Here is a 21,287-nt window from a genome sequence, read left to right on the forward strand (position 1 = left end):
ATTCATGTTTATTTACAAGGATGCATTTCTTAAGTCACCATTTAAAATGGATTTATATGGGAGGTCTTAATAATCAAAAGGCAAAAATGTGTTGTACTACATGGACATGCTGAAGATACAAGTTAAATGGCCATGACCATTCTTAAACTCCCTGGGCAAAAAGGCAGTATGATGGTTATATAGGCAAAACAAAGAAAGAACTATCCTACCCTCTCTGTATCTATCATTTTAAATATCAGTAAAAGTACCAGTTAGTCTAAAAAAAACAGTTAACAAATTCACCAAGCTCTTAACACACTAAAATTTTGCATTATGAGTTTATATAACTAATGTAAACTAACATAACTAACATAGGTCTGCTTCATAATGCTGATTTCAGAAGAAATACTACCAGAAAGCATGTTTTATACCAAAGTGTAACATTTTCTCACCTCATCTTTACCAGTGAGGACACTTCCTTCTGCTTCACATGGTTCTACTTCCTCTCAAGTTTCGTCACGTTCTTACATAATTATCAGACTACTGAAAAATATTTTAATACAAATAATCCAGTTTCCTTTCAAGACCTTTTCCATTAGTTTGCTTAATTGTTTAAGCAGAAATATAGCCCAAAACATTTTGCTCTCCTCAGGCATGTAATACCTACACCCAAAAAATGAGCTTCATATAGCTTCCTGTTCTAATACAGTTGCACCATGAAGTTTATATAACATCTAAAACTAAAAATTTGTATCATGATTCTGCAGTAAATACTGCATTTTCTTGTATTTTTGCATTGGCATGAGGTATTATTTCATATAAGAATAGCTTGACTACACTTTCTACCCATAACTGTGCTAGCTACCAAAGGAAGCACTTTCAGTCTGTTCTAGCTAAATGTCACACGCCAGGTGGAGGTTACTGCTTCTCCAGAGCTGCCAGTGAAGCTGCTCATGAAGCCACTTCCTAACTCAACTTGATCAGGCTGTACCTGACTAATTTAAATAGTAACTCGGCAAAGGGACCAGGGGTTTTTCTGGGAATGTAAAGTCTGGTACCAAGAAAAGTGGTCATAAGCTTAGGGCAAAATGAAATTTGTAGTCATAACTACCACAGATACAGTTAGAAGAAAACATACTATCAAGACTCGAATTAAACTTAGTTATATTTTGCTTTCATAGGACTGTTTCACCAATCGATGATTTTATTTTGCAAAGTGACTAACGTCACTAAGGTAATCCCCAACTAGTAGTAAGAACTTTACAGGGAGACTTAACACAGTCTATAAGTGACTTAAGATCTGAATATGCCTCAGGATGATTTCAACAATGACTATTTGAAAAGAATAACCCAAAGAAATTCATTAAAAAGTCCATTCTTTAAACATTCCCCAAAGAATTTCTGTCAGCAAAACATGGAGAATGTTAAGCAATAATAGCAAAAATTCTATAAAACAAGAAAGAAACTCCTATTCCATGGTTTTCTCTACCTGAGCTGGATAAACTTGAACTCATAATTGAAAGGTTTACTTTTTCAAAATTGAATATGTGAAACTCTTAAGAGCAGTATTAAAATACCTTACAGGCCTAACATTCTCCTTCTTTCGTTTTTATCACTCACTGGAATAATATTCCATGTTGGTCTGTTTATTCCCTAATGGACCAACCAGGAAAAAATAAGTTTACAGTGAATCCATTTTTTTTTTTTACTTTGTTTCTTCGTTTGTTTCTTTGGGGTTTTTTGTTTTCCTTGGAGTTATCCTGCATATTGCTATCTATCCAGACCTGGCACACTTTTATTTAGTACTCTCTGTACCTTATTCACATCTGTCAACAAAAAATGCACATCGCAGTCACACACCAAGGCACAAGTCACAAAACTCACAGAAAAAGTAAAAGAAATGATATTTATATGTCATTTCAATAGTCAGGGGAGAAGTGTCCCAGTCCCTCTTTCTAAAAATAATGCTTCATACAGGTGTCATCTCTGTATTTCATTGGAGTTATCAAAAGAAAAAAAGTTGTCATTTATGGAAGTTGCTTCCTGCTATTGAAATAAAATGATGTGCTTTAAATCACAGTTCAGTTCTTCCATACCTTTCTTCTATGAAAATCACTCATACATGTAGGGAAATGGGAAAACCCCAGTTTTATTAACCCATCATCAACCCATTTATTCTACACAAATAACACACATAAACTCTCCTCTGGTCATCTCTTCCTATCAAAAATGGGCTGAAAATATCTACAGTGTCTTAAAAAAAATCCAACCAAACAAAGAAAAAGAGCAAAAAAGAACAAAAACAGCTACTCCTGCCACCCATAGCAATGATGAGCTGATAAATAACTTCACCATATTGTCTTGTCAGGCATATCTAATGGAGATAAAGAAGTCTCTAATTAGGGCATTAATTCCACACTGCACTGCAGTTGCAATGCAACCTCCCTTTCACTGACAGGTGCAATATGTGGGTGCAAATTTCTTGGCATCAGCAATCTACTCTTTTGCATTTACATTGCTAAGCAACATCATTACTTTGATTGACTTATGTACAGTACTACACTTTCACCTCTCAGATACATAAAGAAAAGATTGATTCCAATTTCAGTGCCACTGTTTTAAACAGATGTAATTCCAATGAATTAGGTGCACTTACTCCTAATTTACAGTCATGGAAGAAAAATAATTTTCTTGATTACCGTACTGTGTAGAAAGCTCTAACTCTTTTGGACAGAATAAACTTATACTGGTCTAAAACTCGTGCGACAGTCAGGGGCATAGTTACATGTATTTTTCCACAAGAAGATGGCAGCTGCCCTCAAAGTGTAATGCGAGTTAACTAGGAAAAGGTGATTGACTGATGCTGAGGTTAATTGCTTGTTGGCATGCTAGAAAGGCTATGCTAACAAGTGCTGCTTATAACTAACAAGTGCCAATTATTTCCTTATATTCTAGTACACATTATATTATGCTAGGTGCTATCCAAACATCCAGAAAAATCCAGGCATCCCTGCCCAGATCTGATAAGTTAATGATTTAAGAAAACTATGCAAGTTACTGATGAAAATGGGTCAGTGCATGTTGCTTATCACAGATGTACAATTCTTCATATAATGCTATAACACAGAAGGCTTTTGTTCAAGTTATCAATGCACTGAACATATATTCATAACAAATGTGTAAATAGTTTTCTGATCATAAATTTTGTTTTCTCTGTTGCTGACCAAAAGCTTACACTAACAGATAGTACTTATTATGTCTTATTAGAAGCCAGTGGAATATTTAGGAGGGCTGATATTTTAGTCCTGTTTCCACATCTACTGTGAACAAAAGAAATTTTATACATAATTCGTGACCAACTGTACGTACAAGCCTGACAAAACTTCCCACCTAATAGGTAGATTATTATGTAAAATATTGCCTAATATTTGTATAATGCATTCACCTGGCTTGAAAATATGCTGACAGAACTAGAATGCATAATGTGATCCATTGTTAAATTGATATTAAATTCATAATTTTGTTCCTGAAACATCAGTAAATACCAATTTTAATTGCATTAATAAAATATGAATTATGAAAGTAGAATTGTAGTGACTAATACAGATTTTCACTATGATAATAACGATTTAAAATAAGATTAAAAAGTAACAGCTCCTAAAGAAAGAGGAAATTAGTGTACCGAAAATAATAATGCAAAGCCAGCCTGCCCCCTGCCCCCTCCTCCTAGACAAGCCATCTACCTTGTATCAGTTGGAATAAAACAGGGAAAGTTGACCCGAGTAGAAAACTTACCAGTCTTTCAGGCTTTCTTTGCAAGAAATATTACAGTGCTTGGTAAAACTACATGTTTTTTCTGTTAGCCCTTGTCTAATTTCAAACTAAACATATGTAATGGCATCACAATGTAGTAGCAAGGTTGAAAGCCTTTGGAAATGCATTAATTGTGAATGCTGGTAATTTTAACTTAAGATGCAGAATGAGTCAAATATGCTGGTAATCTGTTGGAAAAGGTAAAAAGTGCCTAAGCTGCGGTTTGACCTCTCTAGTCCTGCAGTGCAGAGAGCATTTCAGCATACCTGTATCCCAAGAATTCAAAAGAAGGAAACAAAACTTCTCTAACCATATGGCTTGTTCAATAGGCATGGGCACTCAGCACAGGGTTGGGCAAGGTGACCATAAAAATGAAAATATTTAAGAAAAGCTAAAAACATTAAAATTGCATTTACAAATATTGCTTTGGTATTCCTAGACTGTTATAGAATAGATATGTACATTTCTGTACCCATCAAACACTTAATAAAAGATAGCTCCTCTAGGCAATTTGCAAACTATAGTTTCATCTAGATATATGTCAGCGTAAATCAGGAACCTTCAGTTCTCAGTTTTTCTAAACAAGTATGCCATAATCTTTCCTAGCCCTGTTTCCGTCAGACACTCATAAATCTACCACGTTGCTCTGTCTCCTCAGAATGCAGTCAAATTCACAAATATTTTAAAGGTATAGTGAAATACACATATAGCAAGTCTATCATCCTAGAAGGAGTTAGTAATTTCCTTCACCTGAAGTATATATTTCATTTTAACACATCTTTAATAGACACCAACTAATCATGTTTAAAGGCTACCTCTTTATTATTGCCCTTTATCCATAAACTGCTCTTTTCGCTGACCTTAATATATAAGGTGAAGATAGGCAATTGTTCGGTATAAATGCTTACATATATGATTCTGATTTTAGTATAAGTAAGGTAGAACTAGTTGGGCTGGAGATGGCTAAATTTTCTTAATTTTCAAGTGCCATTTTTGAATATATATTTTTTTGTTTGAAATCACCTAATACCCTCAGAAATACCGATGACCCTAGATTCAATGTCTTCCTTTTTTTATATCCTGTATTTTGTAAAAGAATAAAAACTTAATGACAGTTGTAATTTCAGATCTTTTAAGAATAAAGTAGTATGTGAAATTTATAATATAAAAATTTCCTTTTCCTGGAATTACAGTTTTGTATTTATTGAATGCGTTCACAGGCTCCCTTAGGATGTGAAATGTATGGAAATATATGTGCATTACTAAGGAAAGAACTAAATTTATTCTTTCCCCACATCATGCTCTTCTTTGCAGTAGAGGTTTTTAATTCAACACAGAGCTAGAATGAGATGGAGCCAATTTCCTGGTCTATATGTGTGACAAATGCTAAAAGTGGCACGAGATTAACAAATTAGTTTATGTATATATCTTTAAAGATTTTTGACCATGTCCCAAATCAAAATGCATGCTTATTTGAAATGAAGATTTCTTTAGAGTTAACTATTAAACAGGAACCTTATAAATTCTTGTAATTTTAGGATAGAATGATGCTATGTATGACAACTAAAGAATAGCAACCTGGAAAAAAAACGTGTAAGAAGGTTTTTATGGCACATCACTCTAATAATAACAACTTTTATTCGTATAAATTATATATTTAATGATAAAATCTGATATTTTAATAAGGAATTTGCTTTGAAAAAGGTAATTATTTCAGAACACAGGTATTTCTCTTAAGCATGAATATTGACACTGTATTAACTATCAAAATATGAAATTCTTTCTTGTTAAGCCATATGCCAGATAGAAGCTTTTTTCAAAAATGAGTAGGGAGAGATCTACAGTATAGACGTGTGTGTCATTATAGAAAGGTTTCTTTATGATGGTTTGAAATAAAGAGTATGGAACTTGACCTTTTTAGCTGACATAGTAATCACCTACTTGATGTAATCCAGATATCTAACACCAAACAATAAAAACATCTGTGACAACAAAACCATATAAAGCTTGTGGAATGATTTAATTTTTTTTAAGAAAAGATAGCAATATTTAATAATCAGATAAGCCTGGATTGGTTCTTCTTACACAAAAACTTTTGTGCTTTGCAAATGCTAGTTTTAAAGGGCTATTAACTTAGAAGTGAAAGCTTTTTAAGCTTGCATGCATATGTTTCAGAGTTACCTCATTCATTCTGCTTTTAGGACCTTGTCATAGTCCACCTGTTTTGCTTTTGCTTAAATTACATCAAAATAATAGCTTTCTTTAGAGAAAAAAAAATCCTACATTTCTACTGACTGCATCTAAACATGATAATATGTTTAAAATTGAAGAGGAGCCATATTCAGGTTGCATGTCTCAGTCACCCAATCTCCCTTTCACATATCTGTTCATGTTGACAGACTATGTCATAATACATCAACAGAGAGATCAGCATAGAAGAACAAAAATTCATCGCCTGACAGCAAGAGGAAAACTGATTTCTAGTATTAAATTAGCAAAAATATACCAATACTTCACTACCAATAAAGACACCATGGCTAAAAACATTCACCATATTATAAATCTGAATGAGCACTGGGAATTTTTTGCTTCAATAATCTTTAAACACAAAAATAAAAGCAGGGGGGTGGTGGGGAAAGAGGGTGGACTCAAGGATGTCAACATCTTTACAAGCCAAGAATTGATTTCTACCAAACTATGCCATTCCATTTTGGTTTTGTTAGTCTTTTAAATATTAGTTCTAAATATTCATTTAATTAGAGAACACTGAACACCGTTTTTTTAGGATTCATTTCTGACAGAGGCTCTTTCTTCCGAGGTCAAGGAGACACGTGGAAAATTCTCTGCATCAATAGAGTGCATCAGCTTCTTTATATCTCAGAATTTCTACTCATGTAAAAGGTATTCCAGCTCTCTCATTGCTAGATATAATTTTAATATACTATATTGAGCAGTGGTGTATCGCTAGGAATTTAACAATACCTGGAATAAATAATGTCTTTTTGCAGCCTGGGGCAACATCTGCCACTTATGCATTAATTCTGCCCCTGTTTGAACACTCTACAACATATGCACTTCTCTTTTGTCTGTTATCCTAGAGTTGTGTTATTCCCAAATATTGACATCATCTACTTTTATCAGCACTAACTGCTCTGAAGCTTCCTAGACTCATGCTCAGCTCTATTTCTTTCTATTGATTATCTTCCTCACTCCAGCAGGTAGCTAGCCAGCGAGGCTGTCCTGAGAAATAGCTTCCAATGACTTTATACGCACAATTTACACGGAATTGTTTAAAGAAGATATTAGCCTCAATACAAATCAGTGAACCTCATTTAGTCAATACTGCACAATTCAGCTGTTGGCACCCTGTCACATATTAGTCTTTAAAGTCAACTACCATACCCAATCTGCACATTAGCTATAGTATTTAGTTTCATATTAAAATGAGGGTAGTTTTTCACTTTTCTTTTTGAAATCTATTCAATATACTTTCTACATCACCTCATTGAACCATATGATAGTAATATAATTTTAAGTATAAAAACCTGAGATTAAATGCTTGATTTTTGACAGTGTTCTTAAATATAATAAATTCAAAGGGAAATACTGTTAAGTTAAAATGGAGTGTTTTTCATTAAGTCCAATCAAATGGTAGACAACAAAGGATCTTTTATTTGAGAATATGAAGTGAAAATGAAAACCAGAAAACCTTTACTAAGAAAAGGTCTAGCTAAATTATGTTGGAAGGAGGTCTCCAGATTGAACCTGGGTGTTTCTTTTGCTAAGAATGAATTAAACTAAGATGCACTATGGGAGAACAGCATACAAAGAAGGAAAACCTAGTGCTTCACAAAAATGAAAACAGGGCCTAAATACAGTTAAAATAGAATACAATCTACAAAGAAAGATCAAATATTTAAAAAAAAATCCCTACTGTAATACCTAAACTATTCAAGGAAATTTGGGGAACTTTTTTACCCCTTTTGCATTCCACGGTAGTACTCTAAAATCCTAGTTGGACATTTATATGAAGATAATCTTTTCCTTTTAGCCTACCAGACTATGATCTATACTATGATTTAGTCCACAGATAAAAGATAGAAGGAAAAAAGAGTATATGTGCTTATGCCTGAATATGTCACTTGAGAAATAAGATAGCTCTTCTCTTGTTTTCAGTCTGTATTAGATGCACTTGTTTTACTGTATTTAGCATATCCATAGTGTTTATACTAAAGTTTCCATGTGCATCCTTCAGCAGCAGGATAAAAATAGGCATTGTTCCTAACTGTTGGAAGAAAAATAATTGGTTTTGCTGTATTTGGCAAAGAAATATTTACACCTTTCTTCTAACGCTTTTATGAAGCATAAATGCATAGACAACCTGCAAGGATTCGTGGCTATTATCTCTTGCAGGAGGCAGAAAAAAAAAAGAAAAAAAAAGAGAGGTCTGGGAGTAAAAAGACAAAAAAAAGACCAAAAATGAGACAACAAAACAGAAATCCCCATCTCATGATATGTGATCAATATTCTGGAAAATGCAAAGGGAAAAATGCAGAATCCTTTTTCAGTCCTGATGAAAGTCCTCTGGACTTACCAATACACATCTAAATGCTTTCGAGAGAAGGTAAAATGATCTACCTAATTAGCCACTGGGAATATTGGTATCAGACAATAAGCTTTATTCAAAATGTTGGTAATTTGAATACAAAAGCTACAAGCATTTTGCATGACCTCTGCTCCCTGCTCTTTTCCCTTTAAAGCTCAGTGAGTGGTAGCTGAGATTCTGAACCCAAGGTAGGAGAGAGATGCTAAAGATGACCAGTCTAGCCTTCCTGATACATCTTCATATACACACACACAGTCTCCCACTCACATACACATATTTATCTCAAACTGATACTCATAGAAAAACTTTCCCCTTCTCTAAGCTTCTACAAGGAACATTTCAGAAACCAAAGGGGAAAAAAAAGGCAGTGAGGACAGAAATAGCTGCATATTCAGGCAGCAAAAAGGCAGGTGTGGTATGGGAATTCCTAGTGTTCTTGTCTGCTGCTCTGCTTTTGCTGTTGAAGGATTTGAGGGCTATTTTCATGGGTCTAAATATGTTTATAATAAGTCCACTTGGAAAGAGAAATCTTCCAGATACTGTTTGGTCTATTTACTTGAGTAGATCTGTTTATTTAAAATAAAGTTACACTGTCCTTCAGCTGCTGTCTTCTGTGCATGTACCCACCCATTAACTATTATTTCCCTACAGTTACATTAGTAATTACTAAAGTAGATGCAAATCTTTTACTTATTTATTATATAAACTATCTCTTGGGAAATTTTACAAAATATTTATATGCATTCAGTACTTAAATATGTTATAATAGTTTTACTGTAACATTTCCGTTATAGTATGCTAGTACTTACTTCAGTCATGTCTTTTAAGGATTGATAGATAGAATTGTAGCTGGAAATATAGTTAATTCAAAGTTCATTTCTAAAAATCCTGGTCTTTTAAAGTTAACTCTGTGTTATAAGTAATAAATATTCTGGATAAGCAAGTGTAGTGACAAAGGAAATAAGGACACACTTATTTTGGGGAAGCAACATATTTTGGGGAAGCAACACATTTTGGGGAAGATATAGCATATAGAGTAAAACAACATATGCATTCTCAACATTTACAAAGCCAGGTTGATGTAACTGTTTCCTTAAGGCAATAAAAATATTTTAATGATTATTACCTGTGTCTCCTTTCATTGTGACAGGAAAAAACCCCACAAAATTTCTTATTTATGCTCATTTTTAGAGACAGATGGATTTACTATGTGCTTAAGTTAAGCTGTAGTGATCTCTTTTTTCCATATTGTCTTAAAATGGTAACTGGGTTTGAAAAAAAAAAACACCTAGGAAGTAGATTAGTATTATTTAATATTTAGGAGAAAGAACAACTTTTCTACCTGAAACTAGAAAGCACTTTTAGCCCAAACAAATATATTAGTTTCATTCTTTAATGCAAATATTTATACTTGCAGATCTCAGGATTTCTTTAAAATAGGTCCTTACTACACACGAAGGTGCACACGAATAATTTACAGTCACCTTTTCTTAGCCATTTATGTTGAGAATATACTATTAAAAATATCAATCGGGGAAATAATATTAATTGAATAACACTGTCTTCCCCCTAAAAGCAACGTGATTAAAATATAATTGTGTTATTTATCAGTAGACATTACTAGTTTGTCTGCTTGATTAGCTTTTGATTAATGCTCAGAAATTTAAATTCAGACATACTTAGCCTCTGATTTTTAGACAGATGTCAGTCAGCATCAGTGTATCAATTTTTCATCAGAAAATAGAGATGCATGTTAAAACAACTTTAACAAACATGGAGGCTCTACACAGGACCATATTATTAATACTAATTATATCCTTAAGATAAGCATTAACTGGGGGGAAGAGGAGAATCAAGCTGTTTAGAGAACACGTGAATCTAAACTGGACACAAAACTGCCTACTTTGCTTCGCATTCTCTTCCTTCAGTCTCACAGTTGTTTACGTAGTACATGGAAATATTATAAAACTATTGAAGATAGTTTAAATAAAGATATTCTCCTGACATGACTAGCTTGGGATACATGTTTCAGTATAACTATCCAGGAACCAGTGATTGTGTGCCAATTCATGCTGTATAGTTTTAAAAACATGTATGTAGCATGTCCTTTATGTGTGTTTGCATGCTTGTATATACCACGTTTCATCACTACTGAGTGTGTGTCTTTGTGTCTGTGTTTATAGTATAGTGGAAATGAAGAGCATTCCCTTTTGGAAGAGCCCTACTTGACCAAAGTCCTGCCCTCCAGTTTGAGAGAGAAGGATGGGAAGGAGCACTATAAGGAGCACAGCAAGAAAAGTCCGATACTACAGCCCACTGAAGTTGCTTGCAGTTACCAAATGTGTTTTAGATGAAAGTTCTAGATATACAGTGCTTAGAGTCCTTTGAGCCATATTAAAGAATTCACAGCTCCACAAATCAGGCTTACTAATAAGACTACTTTTTGGGGGGTTAAAGTTAAGTGGCCAGATGCACCATTTCACTGCCATTCTAAAGATAATTCTAAAAAGATGCTCAGCTGGTGCAATATGTTTGTGTTCACAAGATGAAGTGAAATTTAAATTTTAAAAAGGGGGAAAGATTTTGAAGAGTTTTGAGGGAGGCCTATTTATCTTCCACCTAATTTAAAAATTAGTCTTGGCTGTCTTCTCACTCCATCAGTCCTTGAATCAAAATTCCAAATTAGAATGTATTATTTTCTTAGCCATGTTAAGCAGCATTAAGTAGAGGGAAAGGATTTTATCTACATTAAGGAACCAATCCTACAATTTTCACACAGGAAAAACACCCTTTAGAGTCAATAGCAATTTATGCAATTTATATTTCCAAAAAACCCAAACCAACCAAACAAAAAAAACTCCACACAAACGAGCTTTGATTTTTCAACATTATTGAATACTTTTTCTTATACTACATTTCACCGCATTTCAGAAACACACCAGAACAGAGCACAACTTGCAGTGTCAGTGTTCCTTCTCTTCTTTTCTCTCCCTCTCACTTATACCATTTTGATTTTGAATTTGCTGGAGCCCATTTAATTTATAAATAACCTTAAACTGTTGAACTGTTCTCTAGCTTATTTGAACAGGAGACAATGTTATTGAAACTAATCTAGTTAACAAGGTAATTAGCTTTTGCAATATTCCTCAGAAGGCTGGAAACCAACAGTTCATCACTGCACTATACAAATAGCAGTAGCAATGTTAAGCCTCTGCTTAAGAGTGGTTCTATCAAAACTCACAGGTCACATTACCAACAAAGATATTGTTTTTAAAAAGTATCTAAGGGCCATCTAAAACTGATTAATTCACTCGAACTGAAAGGATGAAAATATTTTCCAATAGTAACCCACTGTAAAACATAGGCTACTGCTGGTGTTGAAAAGATGGGCTGGAACTACAAAAATCCTTTTTATTGCTTCCACAAAAGGCTTTGGGCCTAATTATTTTTAAGTATAATCCAGCCAACATCTTCTCATGCTTAGCTGCACTGAGTGACACTATTTGTGATGCCCAGTCTGCTGAAACTGAGCAGGTTGCTGTCAGTTTAAAAATGACTATAATAAAAGTGACCATGAAGATGGATCTTGTGATTTTGCGTTTCTAATCAGTCATCTGTGAAGAACACTTTTGCTTTGATTCAGCAGACTGGTGACAGCCATGATTGATAGTGCATGAGGATGAAAAAAGGTTATTAACTGTCTTCCTATTAAACTCAATGTATTACCCCTCTAGGTGCATCTCATACTTTAACTTAAAGTACTTACTCAGGTAAGGTCAAGAATGAACTCTATAAACACAGTATCCATCCTGTTGTAGATGAACCAGGAACTCTAATGTTAAATTTTGAATGTTCAGCATTATAGCATATCTGAATCCTTCTACCTTAATTACAGTGCCAAAAGCAAAAACTGAGCAGACCTTTATATGCTTCTAAATATATAACTACACACAAATATTTTTGTGTGAAAAAGGGACAGATCAGGTGCTTCTGCGTGTGGGCACATACACACATGTGCGCGCGCACACACACACGTTTTACTTATTAAAATAATCTCAAAATAAAAGTTTGAATAAAGTTAACAAAAAAAAAGGTGGAACAAGGATATGAATTGTCTAGGGTGCCCAAGAATAAATCTTACACAGAAAACAGCATTTTACCTGCTGGTAGTTAACTTCATTATTAACTTGATCAAGTGTGATTTAATAGTTTATGAAGTCTTCCCATTAAAATAAAATCCAAATATTTTAGCATAAATGTAGAAATATCTGTTTGTTGCCTTACAACATATTTCAATGTATGCCTTACAACATATTTTTGTTTCCTTTTCGTTTTTATTTCCCTGATGATTATCTTATCAATCAATACTCACAACTATCTACTGAAAAAGAAAGGAAAATAGCACATGTATTCATTTTCAAAATAATTACTTGGTGGAAATACTGATTCCTAGAGTACTTCTAGTTTCTAAGGATGTCTCTGTGAAGAGAAAATTGTAAAGGAGTTCAAGCAGAAAAAGAGTGAAATATGTTTTCTGTGTTCACATTTATTCCTTCTGACACCAGAAATGAACTGAAAGTGGAAAGTTGTCCACTTTCTAGTGTATACACAGGTTAGCATCTTTCTAAATTAATGAGTTTATTTGGGGAGTAAATTTTTTTTAAAAAAAGTTTTCATCTTTTGGAATTAGGTGTTTTACAAACACTTCATAATCAGTAGCATTTAGATGCTCTTTGAATTTCTTTACGTGTATCTTGCATTACAGTCGTTTTCTGTCAAAAATAAGTAGACCAAGACATCAAAAATCCTATGACTAACTACAGTGTGCAGACTGTTATCTGAAGGAATGTACAGACACGCTTGTTTAAAATAAGCTCTTTCCACACTGTATATAAGATCTCCCCACAAAATACATACAATCCGTATTTGTTTTTCAGAGTATTAAAACATACGTTTAAATTTAGTTTTATAATACTCCTTCATTTCCTCTTAAATTACATCAACAATATTTTTTGCACTCAGTAACATAATTTCAGAGGGAAGCAAGAATATTATACCAAACTAGATCACTCTGGAGAAAGACGGAAAAAGTGTATCTCTGTCTTGACTATTCTATAATGTATTGTCATGCACAAAGTCCTCAGCATAAGTAAATATTTTAGTCTTTTCAAGGTGGTGTTGAATTTCAGTAGTGTCTGTTATTTTTAAACAAGTTTTTAAAAAACATTCATAGTGGGTTAAAAAGAATTCGGAATAAATATAATCTACCTATTATGATGATGCTATCTCACAAAAACAAAAAAAAAATTAAACAATTCTCTGTAACATCTTTATTTCTGGAATACACGTTCCTTTCAGGTGTGGACTTGGGAATAGGCACCAATTTTCCCTTCAGTAACATTTCTGCTTTATAATAAATTGCAATCCTGTTGTAGCCCCGTGTGGATTTACAACTGGCAGGCTTTTTCTCTGACAATTTGGGGTCACTGTGGATATAGGTGAACAATAATTTCAGAGGTGATGGAGATATTGACAGAATTTAGCACTCTAAGTTCCTAGGCAAATATTTGTAAAATGTACACCCCTACACTGTGGTATAATAATAAGACTTCTGGATTACATTGTTTGCCTTGTTTGTGCATTGTATTTTCTTGGAAACTATCAAAAATATTCATTTCCATTTGTGCCCATGTCAGTACTATGAAACGTTTAAAGTAAAAGCTAACATTCCTCCCTCAAGCACGTTTAAACAAAGAAGAAAGTTACAGGTATGAGAGGTTTAGCAAAAAAAAAAACCACATAGCATGCTTTTAGCAAACCAGAATTATATGACAACATTTGTTTTGGGTATCTGTATGGGTGCCTGAAACAGGTAAAACCATGTTATCAGACTTCACACTGAACAGAGGTCCTAACAGTAGTGAGAGTTTCTGACAGCGGGCCAGATCTACGTTTACTCACTCAAGAAGGGACAGGCAGGATCGAGCCCCCGCTGTTCACTTCATGTGTGTAACCTATAGAGAAGAAGTCTAAACATAACTCCATCCATGTGTAAAACAGCGAAAACGTTTCAGTCAGTATGGAAGAAATTAATGAACTAGATTTCTTCCTCCAGTTTCTTTAAAAGAATTGTCAAAAGAACAAAACAGAGGATCCCAATTAATGAAACAAAGGACAGTTTAGGGCCATTTAACCTGGAACAATCATTTCCTCGGGTTAAGGTTTATTCAAAACCCAGACCAAGTTTGAAACGTTAATTCTAGTGGTACCCTTTGAAATCCTGCTTTATTCCAGCACTCACTACACACATGAAAGCAAATCCTGCGATAAACTGCAGGCTAAGTGCATGTGGCCCAACCAGGACCATACAAAGGCGACACACGTAGCATGTGTCACAGCCAGCAGCACATGAGTGACTTCGCCGGGGGGGGGGATCCCTCATCTAGATCCCACTCCAGACAATCAGGGCATAACATGGGAAAAGGCCAAATAAAAAAGAAGGAAAGGAAGGGAGATGGGGGAGCGAGGGGGAAGAGGGAAAAAGAAAATAATAAGAGCTAGACCCCAACCCCCACCTCCTGCCCCAGACAAACGAGGGCAGGTAGACGGCTGGGAAAGCCGGCCACCTCCCGCGGAGAGGATGCTGCCGCCGCCAGCGGGGAGCCCGCGGCGCGGGGCACCCCGCACCCTCCAGCGCGGGGCTGCGCGGGGCTGCGCGGGACGCGCTGCTCCCGCCGCTGCGGAGCGGAGCCCGCGCACCTGCCGGGCCGGCCGAGGGGCAGCGCCCCCGCCCCGCCGCAGGCCGCCTGCCCCGGGCCGCCCCCGCCGGAGGCGTCACTGCTTCCCTCGGCCCGGCGGGGCCCCGGCGGAGCGGAGCGCTCTGGGCCGGTCCCCCTGCGGCCGCCACAGCTCCGGCTGCGCGGCTCGGGGGCGCTGCCCGGCGGCGGCGCGGAGCGGCCGCCGCGCATCCCGCGGCCCCTGCGGAGGCTTCGCGGAGCTCTGGGCACCGGCCGCGCCGGGCCCCGCAGACACGGCGCGGTGGGAAGAGTGGGGCTGGTAATGAATTCCAGCAGAGAGCTGGAGAGGAAGCATTTTTCAGGGATCTGCCATATTTAACACTGACCACACTAAAGATGTTATTAGCAACGGGGAGGTGTACGGGAGGGGCTGGGGGGGAGGGGTGCACGGAGGGCAACGGGGGATGCGATAAGGGAAAATAGATAATGACACATAATCCAAACCAGAAGTTTGAAACCAAGTTAGTTCGCTGAAAAGAGCCACAAACTCGACTTTTTTTTTTCTTTCTCTCTCTTTTTTTTTTTTTTTTTTTTTTTTTTTTTTTTTTTTAATAGGCTGGGACTGAAAGACAGGGAGATAAACTTTTTAACGAAAGAAATATCCCCCTACCAACCGGGTAAATAAAATAGCTGAAGTGAAACAGTGAAAGAGATGGGGGTAGGGAAATGCAAAGGACGTACTACTCTTTAGAAACCCCAAAGGAAATTGTAAAGTAGGAAATGAAAAGGAGGAGGAGAAACATTTCTGTTGTAAATTAGAGGGAATGAAGATTAGCTGGAGAAAAGGAGGGAAATAGCTGCAGAAAGTCTTAAGTAAAGCACCACTGAAGATTAGCCAAGGTATAAAATATTCCAACTGTGGAAAGAGCGTGGTGCACTCATCCCTTCAGCATGGGTGTGTGAAAGGGAAATGAGTAGGGATAATTACTAATATAGCACATGTCCGGAGGAACCAATCCAAAATAAGAGATAAATTTGGCTGGTGAAGACAGATAGGAAAAAGGCTGGAAGAAAACTTAGGAATACTAATACCTGAGAAGAGAGGAAGAGAATTAGAGGAGGAAAAAGTCTCCAAGAGCACAGGGAAACTTAGAGAACCAGCTGGATAGGGAGGAAACAGCTACGGCAGAGATGGGAAGAGAGAATGAAAGTGAGATAGAAAGAAAATGGGAGAGATTAAGGGGAGCAAATAAACCTGGGAGAGGGAACAGTTAGAGCGAATGGGAAGAAGGAAAGCAGGAACGGAAAACTAGGAGAGAGGGAAGGAGGGACGGAGGGAGGGATGCAGGGAGAGAAGGAAGGAGACAGAGGGAGGAGACAAGGACTGAAGTCTTCCAGCCTGGGGAAGGTGCAGCACTGAGTGAGAGAGAGCTCACTCTGAGGGTTAGGTTAGATTTCCAGAGCTCTTAGAGCTCATCGACCAGCCCGCTGGAGTCACTATTCAACCCGAGTCCCAAACACACGCCTCACTAACTACTTTACAGCCACTTTCATTGATTTTCTTTATCAAATAAACATAATACCCGTTACAGCAACACTTCCTCTTCGCGCAGCTAGAATGCCACAAGCTCTGATTGCTGCATTTTTCCGGCTTACGGTTCCCCACCCTCCACCCCTAAATAAATTGTGTTCTTTCACTTAAATGGTCTAAGACATTATTGCCTGCAGAATTTTTCTGTAATCTGGAAGGTACGTTGCAAGCTAGGCAAATCGTTTAAATTATAAGGTAAAGGGTCCCCATTCCCGTCGCCCTGGCATGAAGACAAATTTTTTCCCCCACAAATTCAAGGGTGCCTTATATATTTACATACTTATTTACTGCTAAGTGTTAACTTAGGGGATGATGTCAAAGCGAATGCTCCAGCCTGAAAAAATGTAGGAAAAAAATTAACGCAATTTTAGCACATGCATCTAAACTGTCACTTGATCTAAGCATTTCAGCCACAAAACTCAATTTTATTTAAAAAATCCCCTAAAAGTAGCCCCCTTCAAAAGCTGTTTTTGAACCAGGCTCTTCCATATATGTCAAAGGGCTGTTGAATTATTCATTATTATAATTACTATCATCATTGTCATTATCCCTTTCCATGTGGAAATAATTTTATTATCGTAATTTGATATCTGAAGAATTTCCTGTTAGTCGTTTGATAATCATTTTTTTCTACTGAAAAGAAAAGTTTTGTTTATAAATGAGAGAAAAATATTTTAAATGCTTTTATGTTTACTATAGATTTCCGTTTATCTAATCGATCGGAATGCCAATAAATCGATTAAAGGTTTAGTGTTTTACAAACAACCATTTTGTGCTTTTTGATTTTACGTTCGGAATGATTTTAATAAACCTAATATCTTCTCTGAGCGTTTGTTCAGCCCAAACCTAATATTCCATCATTTCTATTATTTAAAATTGCAATTTAAAGTGTTTTTAATGAGAAAAATAAACACAAATAAAATAAGGAAATAATGTGATTAAATTACTTTGTGCCTGTGGTCAACATATTTAGGCAAAGCCCTTAAAAATCTTGGTGAATTATATGCGATCATACAGTGATTGCGGAATATTAAATTAAACTTAGATAAATCCGCATTGAAGGAGGCAGCACCCAATCCTGAATTTATTTCCCATTTTCTATAACAGCATCACTGCGCTCCTCTCTTTGCAATGACAATGTGCCAAATCTAGGCATTTTGAAAACATTTTCCATATGCTTTAACTGGAGACTGATAGACAAAGAAGAAAAGGAGATGGTCTTTTTTCTCTTGAGGTATATTTCCTTTAACTTTTCCTCCAACCTTTTCTGATCTTCATCATTTTTCTAAGCAAAAGTTTGAAAATCATTAGGACCTTTTTTTTACCTTTTACGGTTTGTTTTTTTTTCCTTATCGCATAATCAATTCCTGAATTGTGGAGTTTCAGTTACGCTATAATGCAGGACTATAGAACTGTCATTTCTATACCTTGGCGGACAACATTTTGGGGAGAAAGCATTGATTCATTTAGTTTTCGCTTGCTGTTTTTTGTAATTAAAGATGGTTTTAATTATACTTTTTTTTTTTTGGTAAGTCAGATCAGATGTGCTGCTTGCTTGCTGGAAGGTTTTTTTCTTTTAACGGTGCTCTTAATTTATGTGTAGTTTTTACGGATAACACAGAGGTGGTGGCTTTTATTTAGCTGTAAAATCCACACGTTTTCTTTGAAAACTTGGCTCCTTGGGCGAAAATAACTTTTTCTGGTTGCTTTATAATCGCTGTTTGTCGCAGAGGTAGTTTAGCATATTGTCTACACAACAAAGATTCCTGTTTTATTGGCAGTGTGGATTGCTGGATTTAGGTATAAATATTTCATAACTTTTCTCTTTCTGCAGTAAGATCGGTAGTTTTATTGGCTTTTTCTCCCTTTTTGTCTGTCTTTCTAGCAGAACCGTTTTATTTCTGAAGTCCCTTTTTGTCCTTTTCCAGAATAGAATGTAAAATTTTTCCCTTGGATATATCACTGCTGGAAATATGCTCTTGGGCTTTCTGGAGGGGATGGGGGGGAGCGGTGGTAAGCGGTCGTTTTCCTTTATTTGCATAAGAGCTGGTGAAGTGCCTGTGAAGTTGGTGAATTGCTATTGTTTGGGGCTAGTCCTGACTGTTTTTGTTTATAAACACTGGGGTGGTTGCCGGGAGGGGAGGGAGGTCAGAGCACTGTCAAAGCGTTGACCTCTGAAAGCCCAGAGGGCGCCTGGCTCCTTCACCCTCTCCTTTCTCTCTCTCCCTCTCCCTTTTTCTTTCCCTTCCCATCCAAGGCCAGGAGCTCAGGTTCAGGGCATTTAATCCCCGCGATCTGCCCAAGAAAGGAGCTGAAAAAGGGCTGTTAAGGCTCCGGAGGAAACGCCGGCAGCAGACTCAGACCTGGAAAGCTTTTATTTATAGTAACGTCCGGGTGCGCATTTTTGTGCGGCTCCGGCCAAAATAACAACAACAACAAAAAGCCAATCGGGAACGGTACTATTTAGCTCAAAATCTCAGCGAGATGTCTATACTATTCGGCTGTGATTTTTCTCTAAGGTCACTGCTCGTTAGACGCACTTTCAGTAGGTGAATGCCAAATCTGGGGCAGTGAGGGCAGAATTGAAATGCAATGTTATTGTTGTTTTATTTCTTTTTCGAACAAAACTTTCCAGGAATCAGATCGGGGATTTTTGTTTTCCTTTCCTCCTCCCTCTTCCCCTCGTCCTCGGCCCCCGCCCCCAACCCTTTTTAGTGTCTAGTGGAATGTGTTGGGGCGGGGGGGGGCCGGCGTTGTAAATTAACAATAGATTTGTATACATGATACCTGAAAACAGAGAAATTATTAATAATAGCCAAATGCTTTGGGTTCAGAGTCAATTTCATCTCGGGGGGAAAAAAAAGAAAAAGACAAAAAGTACAAGAGATTGCTATCAGGTTTAAGTATGTTTTGAAAAGAAGTTGCTGAGTTAAACAAAAATGTTAGTTAACACACTGCCTTTGTCAAATAGCCCCCGGGAGGAGAAGAGACAACAAAAAGGAGAGGAGGTGGGGGCTGGGGATCTGAAAGTGTCTGTAGCTCAGATAAAGGGTCTGTAACACTGAAATCTTGTAATACCTCGTTTCAAACTGAGCTCATCTATAGACTTAGAGAACGCAGTAAAAAGACATGGATCCCCTTTCCCTTGGGTTGGGGTCTGGGGAGAGGAGAAGGTGGGGGAAGGGAACGCTTATTAGGGAATTATGTCGGTTTATTAAAAAGGGGAGCGGCTATGTCTGTAATTATGCAGATCCCTGTGCCCCTGTGTGTCCGCAGCGCAGATTTAGGGAGTGAAATGAGCTTGACGGAGAGACGTGGTGTAACAGAGCCCGGTTTGGGCTAGGATTTCTTTGTCTATTAAAGAATGGCCAGTCTCCGGCTCTGGCCCCCATCAGCTCCGTCTCGCCCAGGCCAATAAGTTTTCCTTGGGGCTGAGGCTGGAGGTGGTGAAGGACAGAAAAGGCTGAGGGGTTTTTTTGAAATTTTCCCCCTTCCCTTTCTTTGAAATGTAACGTCACTATCAAGAGCTTTTTGTGGTTTCAACAGGAGGCTCAAAAAAATCCCAAAATATGTAACGGTGCCTGCAGGAAAAGTTTGGAGGAGGTGGGCGGGGGGTCCATCGAGACAAGAGGAGAGGAGATGAGAGGTTAGGCGTGAGTCTTCAGGGGCGATCAGCTGAGCAAGAGAGGGAGGAGAGAGGGGAGTGGGAGCGGGAGCGGGAGCCGGGCCGGGCCGGGCCGGGCCGGGCCGGGCCGCCGGGGAGCCCTCCCGCCGCCCGCCGGGAGCCCCGCACCGCTCCGCAGCCGCGCCGGCGGCCCCGGGTCCTCCGCGCCGGCCGCCCCCAGCCCGCGCCGCGCTCCGCTCTTATCACATCCCACAAACCTGCTGCTGCTGCCTCCCGGAATTAACCTTCTTCGATTTTTCCTAGCTACGTGGCGATCCCCGGGTTCCTTCTAAACTGTTAACACCTCGTAGTGCCTTTTTTTTTTTTCCTACACACCCCGCTTCGCGATAGCTACTATTTTTAGGGAGAGAGAAAACGAGCGAGTGAGAGAGAAATAGAGAGGAGAATTAAAACGTTAGGAAGGACAGTAAACAGTGGCAGAAGAAACCTTGAAAAATGTGGACTCTCCTCTCGCAATTCCTGCCTTATTACCCCGCTCCTTTGTTCCTTTAGCTGTAACTCAAGAACACCATAAACCTATATCCCCCTCCAAGAAGAGAGAAAGAGGAAAAAAACTCTAAAGCCAAAAAAATAATGACTTGACTGTTCTGACGTTTGGTGTTTTGACATTAATGACATTAATGATATTGATGTTTCACCAGGAAAAAAGCACCAGGAATAAAAGAGGTGGGGGGGAAGTGCGGAGAGGGGAGACGATTTTAAAACTAAATTATCTTCGTTTCCTTATTCTTCTGTGACATTAAGTATATGTGTTTCTGCACTTGAATTTGAAATAGATGTATTGTTCTCAGGTGCTTCTTCATCACATTGTATTTAGTTGTCTTCAGTCTTAGGAAATGTGTTGCCATTCTTCAGGCATGCACTTGAATGGACAAT

At 37.6% G+C, this 21,287-nt stretch overlaps 1 long non-coding RNA gene across 1 annotated transcript in view; it reads right to left on the reverse strand.

The window, feature by feature from the left end:
- Window positions 1–21,287, reverse strand: part of LOC127465343 (uncharacterized) — a 36,482-nt gene that overhangs the window by 10,647 nt on the left and 4,548 nt on the right. The window contains exon 2 of the long non-coding RNA XR_007902092.1: window positions 432–522. This is a non-coding gene — a long non-coding RNA (uncharacterized LOC127465343). The remainder of the gene's footprint in view (window positions 1–431; window positions 523–21,287) is intronic.

The sequence above is a fragment of the Manacus candei genome, unplaced genomic scaffold (assembly GCF_025592945.1).
Source record: "Manacus candei isolate 608988 ecotype Guabito, Panama unplaced genomic scaffold, ASM2559294v1 h1tg000008l, whole genome shotgun sequence".
NCBI classification, from domain to species: Eukaryota; Metazoa; Chordata; class Aves; order Passeriformes; family Pipridae; genus Manacus; species Manacus candei.